Source organism: Cheilinus undulatus, linkage group 20 (genome assembly GCF_018320785.1).
Source record: "Cheilinus undulatus linkage group 20, ASM1832078v1, whole genome shotgun sequence".
Taxonomy (NCBI): Eukaryota; Metazoa; Chordata; class Actinopteri; order Labriformes; family Labridae; genus Cheilinus; species Cheilinus undulatus.
This window is the reverse complement of record NC_054884.1, coordinates 23,585,698-23,593,940: the sequence shown is the minus strand read 5'-3', so window position 1 is coordinate 23,593,940 and position 8,243 is coordinate 23,585,698. Positions and strand designations below refer to the sequence as shown.

Here is an 8,243-nt window from a genome sequence, read left to right as displayed (position 1 = left end):
ACGCAGTTGCAGAACATGACAGTTACAGCAAGTCAAATCTCCACAGAAGCAAAGTAGAGCTTTAAAAGGCAACGTGGAAGCAGAGCTGCAGCTATGCTTTGTAAAAGCAAAGCAGCACTAAGTTCCTTACATTAAAGTGTAAGTAAACCCCCAGCTCAGAGTTAACTCTGCCCACTTCAGACTTTTGAAAAATGCACAAAAAATTGGCAGTTTGGTCCTGAGAGCAGGGAGGGGGAAAGGACAGGGTTTTCCCTTTCCAGATGAGGCAGGAGTGACAGTGACATCCCCCTTGCCAGAAAGTGACACAGAGTCTGTCAGCACTGCTGCCTCAGAGCGATCTTTTGAGGTGGAGGATTTTTTCCCCTCCAGAGTCCCCTGAAGCAGGCTGTAGTGTGGTGGTGGACCGTGGTAGTCCTGAGCACTACCTATTTGGGCCATTGGCTCCAGCACCGGCATTACCAAAACCGGAGCAGAGGCAGTACAGGTACAGGAGAGGATGGGAGTGGTCTCTGAATGGTAAAGTTGGTTTGAAGCGGAAAGATTCTACCTTTCATATAATTTTGGGATGGTAGATTCCAAGTCACATAAGCCATGCCTTTTCAGAAAATAATTTTTGAAGCCGGTGTCCATTTGTGCTAATTAAAAGCCATAAAATTCAGATTTTTAACAGTTTGGTGCAGATGTCATAAATAACAACAGCACTGATGTATTTTTATGTACAATTAAAAAAAATGTTTAAAAACGTGTTCAAAACCTCTTTAAATAGCGACGTCCAAAGCTCCACAGCATAACCACGACCCTGTCAACCATGAAATAAACCCAGTCAATACTAAACACTAACGGAGTAAAGATACAAGCCTGCTGTGAAGCATATACCGATTCATGATGTCTGTGAACACCTGAGAGGAGCAGGAGTGCGTCACATAGGTTTTGCAGCGCTGATCGGCTGGGGTCCGCGCGAGCGTCGCGATCATCGGCGACACCTTCACAAGTGAGCATCTAAAAATAGACATTAATATCACACCTTAGAAGCGATCTTTCATTTAAACAAAACAACTACTGTCAACATACCTGCGCCGGTGGAGGCGACAGAGCGGATGTGAGGCAACCAGGAAGTGGGCGGGCAAGCTAACGAGCAAGACGAGAGGAGACGAACGCAACCTCGTTTTATAGAGTGCCCTCTAGAGGCGATAGGCTGACGAGGGTTCAAATGAATCACAGTGTAGTAATGTGATTAACTTGATCATTTCTAATCAATTACCAGCACTCAGAATGAATGAATAACTAAATATGCTAGTATTATTGTATCAGGTGCGGGCTTTAGGTAAAGGGGGGCAGAAATGGACCATGGACCAGCAGTTTCAGACCCCCATACTAAAAGGTACTCCAGGAAAAAGTTTTTAAATTCAATATTGTTTAGCAATCCTTGAAAGTTTGATTTTAAATCATTCAAATACAGTTCAAGGACGATTGATATGAATTTAGTAATAATTACAAGCAACTTTTCAGAATTCAGTTTATGGAATATGATCTATTAATACAGATTCTGCAAACAATGATGCAGTAAAATGAAAAGACACAACATTGAAGTACTATTTATGTATAAATGTGTAAAAAAAAATGGCACTGTAATGGGTATTCCTCATTACATACTTTCATTTTCACACTAGAAGGACCTTTTGTTGCTTTGAGTCTGAATAACTATATTTCTGCTTTCAGTGATGCCCTCTTATGCAGTGATAGTCTTTACCTTAGTAAATGTGAATCGTTCCTCTGCTGCTGTTCACACACCTACACCAAGCCATCTAATATTTAAGTGTTTTCTGTTCCCTGGGAGACCTTTATAAAGCTATAATTGGTCACTGAATTCTTATACTAGACTATATACTGTACTATAAACTATGAAGGAGCTTTATTAAGATCATTGTGTGAGGAGAAGAGACAAAGAGAGAGCTGGTAGAAATCTGAATGTTTCAATGAGTGACTGAGTGAATGAATTGGCTTTTTGAATGGATGAATGGAGGAGAGAATGAATGACCAAGTCTTTGCACATGCAGGCTGATGGGGAAGTGAGGGTTGCTATGGTAACAGTGCTGTAAGTCTGGGATGCTTGGGCTACATGTTTTGGTCCTTTTAAAGATTAAATCCCTGACTGCACAGACTCTGCGTGATTTGTCCAAAAAAGCTGAAGACGTGGACCTACTGTAACCTGCGTGAAAGTGTGGGTGTGTGGGAGTATTAACGAGGCAAACAACATGATAGACTTCAACTTTATCTTCCCCAGCTAGAGTTTACTTCTTAGAAAGACTCCTAAAGTTTATAGACGGAAATAGACCGATAAATAAAAAAGGCAGGGAGGGTTTTTAAGGGGGAAAAAGTCACGCCTGGGATGCAGCAGAGGGACGCACGAGAGGTAAAAATAACCCCCAAGTTTCTATTTCTCTGCTGTAGTCTCCTCACACTCCTCTCCCCCCCCTCCTTGGGCTCGCTATTTTTAGCTCACGATGACTCTCTTGCAGTGAGCGTGAGCGTCTGTCTGCCACCGAATCCGCACGTGAGTCCACCGGCACGTGCGGGCCTCTCTCCGTGACAGGCAGCTTGAGCGTCAGACACGACCCACACCACCGCCGCCGGTACCGGCGCCATGCAACGGAGGGAGACAATGCGAAGGAAGAAGGGTATTTATAGAAAGAGGAGAAACAAATTTACACTTTTTGACATCAAAACGGAACTTTTGATAACCCTTTATTTCAGTGATATTAAAAATTTACTCCTCCTCATGTTCCTAGATGGGCAATCTAGCCCTCACGTGGACACGAGTTTAATAATATTACTCAGTTGGAGCATTTTAGCAAAACCTGTATGAAAATGTTTTACTGTGAATGAATATGTGGAATTGTACCATTAGGAATCAACGTTAATTGGTGGAAGCCCATTTCTGTCAAAACGAATATGAACAAAAGGAAAATTTAAGCATGTCCAAGACAGTCTGGTTGCAGACGGGCCACTCACAACCTTTCATGTGAGACATCATGTATCTCAGAGGAGAAATACCCGCTAAAACTTTTGAAATGACATCTGATTAAACTTTTATTTAGAGGAAGGGTAAGGGTAAAGGTAAGAGTAAAGGATACCAAGAGCCAAATTCTGCCAAACCAGATTACAAAACATTTAATAAAGCAGAGTAAACAGTTGGCTACTTAAAGGAAAAAAGCTAGTCCTCGCTGAAAACATTCTAATGCAGAAAGCATAGCTTACATAGCTCTGTTAGCTGCATAAGAGATGTAGATAACAGAACTGTTGGAGCTACGTAGCTGATGGAGCTAAATCTAAGCTCACACAGCAGCTAAATAAGCCACAAATCTACATTATATATATAGCTAAGTTAGCTTTAGCTACGTTTGTTAAATCTCAGGTTGCTGAAGCTAACCTAGCTGTTGACAACAGCTACATAGCTATGGAGTTAGGGCAAGCATACAAGGCAGCTACATAAGCTACATTTCTACATTATCTGCATAGCTAAGTTATCTTCAGCTACTTTTGTTAAAGCACTGGTTGCTTATGCTTATTAAGCTATAGATAACGGAGCTATGTAGCTAACAGTAAAAGCTAAGCTTACAAAGCAACTACATAGGTTACAAATCAGCATTGTATGTGTAGCTTAGTTATCTTTAGCCACGTCACTTAAAGCTCAGGTTGCCAAAGCCTTACTTAGATAAAGATAGCATAGCTATGTAGCTAGTGGAGCTAAAGCTAAGCTCGCAAAGCAGCTACAGAGGCTACATAGGCTACATTTTCTGTGTAGCTAAGTTATGTTTAGCTACGTTTGCTAAAGCTCACCTTGCTATAGCTAACTTAGCTAAAGATAATGGGGCTTCGTAGCCAACGGAACTAAAGCTAAGCTCACAAAACATATATGTAAACTAGATAGCTATGTTAGCTACATAGCTATGTCAGCTTTAGCTACAATTTCTAAAGCTGACTTTGCTGAAGCTAACTTAGCTACATTGGCTTATGTTGTAACGCTAATTATGTAGCCAGTATAACCATGTTAGCTTCTGTAATGTTTGCAATGTGGTTATTTCATGAATGTAACTGTCAGGCTTTGTTTATGAATAAAGTTGAATTAAAAAGAAATCTAAAAACTGAAAATATGTTGTACCAGCAAATTACCTCACTTTTTTTCTGAGATGTATGGCGTCTCTCATCTCTAATGAAAGTATGTTTTAATTATACAGATATATAATTCTGTATACAGAATGGGCAGTGCAACACTTTACCTTAAGTGAAGCCAAAGTAGTACAGCTTATGCATGACATTATTGGAACAGGAGTCTTTAAGATGGCTACAAAGAGGTTCTGACCAAATTCTGTGTTTTGGGGGGTCTTCCCAGGATCTTTAAAGATTAAACCGGTAACTGACGTTTTATCCATTTTAATTTTTTTGATCATTTGATGCTAATTTAGCATGAGCCACCATATTGTTTTCCAAGATTTTTTTAAAAACTTTTTTTGTAGGTTTTTTTGTTTGTTTTGTTTTTTGTTTGTTTGTTTGTCATTTTTTAATTTTGCTGAGCAGATGAACACTCTCAATCAATCTCAACCTGTTTGTATTGCTCTAGACTAATGTTAAGATACAGCAGATCATGAACGATTCTCACCAAGGTTAGGTAAGACTTAGGCTGAATCCCAATTCTCCCCTTAACCCTCAATCTTAACCCTCATTCTCAAAATGCACGTTCCTGCGAAGTGCGAGGGCTGTCCCAGTTCTCCCGGGAGTTGAGTTGAGGGGCGAGTTTGAGGGCTTTATCTCCCTCAATTTGAGATGTTCCTGGAGCTCCCTTGGTATTGAGGGTTATCTCTCAATGGCGATGGCGGCGAATGCGGGGAAGAAATTGAGCTACAAATGTAGGTATTTCTTTGTTAATAGACATCTAAAGATAAAAAACAGAAACACTCCAATATCGTAGTTTAATGTTATTTTACAGATTATTTGCCTTTTTGTAGTGTAACATTTACTTTTATTTTTGCAATCGAAAGTCATTAACTGTGCCGTTGCGTTCTCCTTCTTCCTCTGAATTGACAGACTATGCAGTTTTGGCACATTACTGCCCTCTACAGTCTGAAATTGTAACTGCTATTAAGGGGTGTCCCATTTCTGAGTCACAAGATGGCCCTTATACTTGGTTTTGAGGGACAAGTTAAGGCTGAGGGTTGAGCTTGAGGGTAAGATTGAGGGTTAAGGGGAGAATTGGGATTCAGCCTTTGACCGCCCGGCAGTCACTCCTGGAGAACAGGTTTTATCTGTTGTCCTCTTGCAATAAGAAACTGCCCTCCAGCTTTCCAAGTCTTTTCCCACTTGAGAGTTTGAGTCAAAGGACCACACATGTCTTCCTGGTGACATGTCAGGGATTTTGCTCCTGTATTACCGGCATGTTTTGATTTGGGATCTATGACTTATCCTGGGATTTTTGCTGCTCACTGATTTTCAAAAGGGATTTTCTGTGTTGCGGACTTGCCCATCTGGAGTTTGCACTGGCCTATGTAAGATCAGCAGCCATTCTTTCCACTTCCACAGGAGTCCAGCTTCCTTATTGACATAACATCTCCTGTGGAGTTCTCCTCAAACTGTGTCAGAATGTACTCAACCGCTAGGGTTACCACTTGTACTGGCATTTCTTTTTGTGCTGCTGGATTCTGTTATTTGGCACCTTACATTCGTTATCTTAGCTGCTTTTTCTATGACTACCATGACTACCATGTCTATTTCAGCATGGAAATAGCTGCTTTTTCTATGACTACCATGACTACCATGTCTATTTCAGCATGGAAATATATTTTAAACATCAGGAAGTATGGGGAAATTCCAAACAATCATCAGGAATTTTACCAAGTCTATTCTCTTGTCAAGGCTGAAATATTTCAGATCGTATTGATTGCTGATTGTTTTTTTTTTTTTTTGTTGTTTGTTTGTTTTCTTGTATCATAAAAGCCTTGGATTTCTCTAACAACTCCCATCTAGGATGGCTGGATGGATTGCAGTTATATTCAATACAAAAATTGGCAACAGTTAGTCACAGATTTGGTTGATGACTTCACTGTTATCATGTAAATATCTAAATTTACCACAGATTTGATTTATGTCCAAATTCCTTCAAATATCATTCTTAATGGCCTGATTTTTCTGCCGATTATGCAGCACTGGATAAGTTTTTAACAGCATGTTTTGGATGTGGCACCAAAGATCACAGGGGGCTGCGAGGCTGTGTCTTCTCTGAGGCTGCCAAAATTGGATTTACAAATATTGACTAATACCATGATAAAGCAGTTATTAAGTAGTTTATACAAAGATCTTTTGGTAAGAAAAGCATCCATAGGCCTTTTTTAGGGTTTTATCAGTGAAATAATTCAAATCTGTGTTGATTTTTGGCAGTAGTGTTTAACTTTTTCTTCTCTCTTGGATCTATGCGGGGCTCCACTTTTCTTAGGTGCATTAAGGGGGAGCTTCAAGGAAAAATGGATGGGAAACATGGCAATTAAGAATACCCAATTTTTTTTCAAATATTCCCGAAATGTTTCAGTGAAACTTTATCATGAAGCCTTGTCATTCAAATATAATTTTCCCAAAAACATCCATGTAAATTCCCCCCAAAATGAAAGCAAATTACCCCTAAAACTTCACATTCCCCCAAAATTACTTATTTCCCAAATTTCCAGAAAAAAAATCCAACAAAATCTCCAAATTCCATCAAACATCCAAAAAATCCCGAATCCCCATTAAATTGACAGAAAAAATCAAAGCAAGTTTTTCCAAAAATGTCCAATGAAACTCTCCAAAACATATCCCTGAAATTTCCTTAGCAACTTTATCATAAAGCCTTAACATTCCAATTTAAATTTGCCCCAAAGTTCCAGGTTAATTCTTAAAAAAATCCAAGCAAATTCCCTTTCAAAATTCTAATCAAATTTCCCAAAATACACAAATACATTCCCCAAAATTCCATGAAAAATTTCCCAAACATCCACTCAAATTCCCTGAAATTTGCATAAATTCCCACAATTCCCAATAAAGTTCCCCAAGAAGTTACAAATACATTTCCCAAATTTCTATGAAAATAACTAATGATTTCAAAGCAAATTCCTCCCCAAAATTCAAATCATATTCCCACAAATGACAAGTTCCAGAAAAATTCTACAAAATTTCCAAATGGACTCCATGAAACATTCATACAAATCTTCCAGATTCCCGTGAAAATGCCAGAAAAATTGAAAGCAAATATTCACCAAACTGTCCAATGAAATTTGCCCAAATTTACAAACATATGTTCCAAAATTCCTTGATAATTTTAAAGCAACTTTATCATACAGCCTTAACATCCCAATATAAATTTCCCCAAAAAATTCCATGTAATTTTTCGAAAAATTTCAAGCAAATAAGACGTGATAAACAAACAAAATAAACAAATACGTTACCCAAAATTTTATGACAATGATGGAAAAGTCACAGAAATTTTCATTTGAATTTTTAAAAATTACACGCCTTTGAACTACCTGAAAATATCAAAGCAAGTTCCCCCAATTTTCAAATCAAATTCCCACGAATTACAATTAGAATGACCAAATTTATATAAAGATGCCCGAAATTTCCAACAAATTCCATCAGACAAATTTCCTAAATTCCCATGAAAATGCTAGAAAAACTAAAAGCTTATTTATTTGACCTAAAAATTCCAATGAAACTCTCCAAAATACCAAAAAACTCAACATAATATAAAAAGTAACTTTAAATGCAAACTGTTTTTCAGCTATATTTGTTTACTTCCAAATCATAAGAGACTGTGTCAGATTCTCACTTCTGTTCATGTCTGGAATCCTTCTGCATTTTTTTTTTTTTTTTTTTTTTTTTTTTAACTCAGGGTACTGCTGTCAATAAAATACAGTATATATAAGCTTTGTTAATTTGTTTCCTGTGTTTTTGTGAACATATTGGGGATCTCCTGTGTTTAACATCTGCAGGAATTCAGGCATTCAATTCAGATTTTTTTTTTCTAAATTAATGGCAAATTGAAAAAACTTTAACATAAACTTCCTACCATCAACACAGCAACAATTAATCACACTCATCCTAAAAATGATTCCATCAACATTTAAATGTGCTGATGCTTACTCTGACTGTGCAAAGCCAACAGCTTTATAGAAGGCGAGCATAGCGGGCTCTTAGCCTACTTCAAATCTGTGTCTTAA

At 38.2% G+C, this 8,243-nt stretch overlaps 1 long non-coding RNA gene across 1 annotated transcript; it reads right to left on the bottom strand.

Annotated features, from left to right (window-relative positions):
- Nucleotides 1–321: 321 nt before the first annotated feature.
- LOC121528810 lies at nucleotides 322–1,090 on the bottom strand. Its single transcript, XR_005993500.1, has 3 exons — nucleotides 1,072–1,090; nucleotides 877–999; nucleotides 322–799 (listed from the first exon to the last, which is right to left on the bottom strand). It is a non-coding gene; the product is annotated as an uncharacterized LOC121528810 (long non-coding RNA).
- Nucleotides 1,091–8,243: the final 7,153 nt, after the last annotated feature.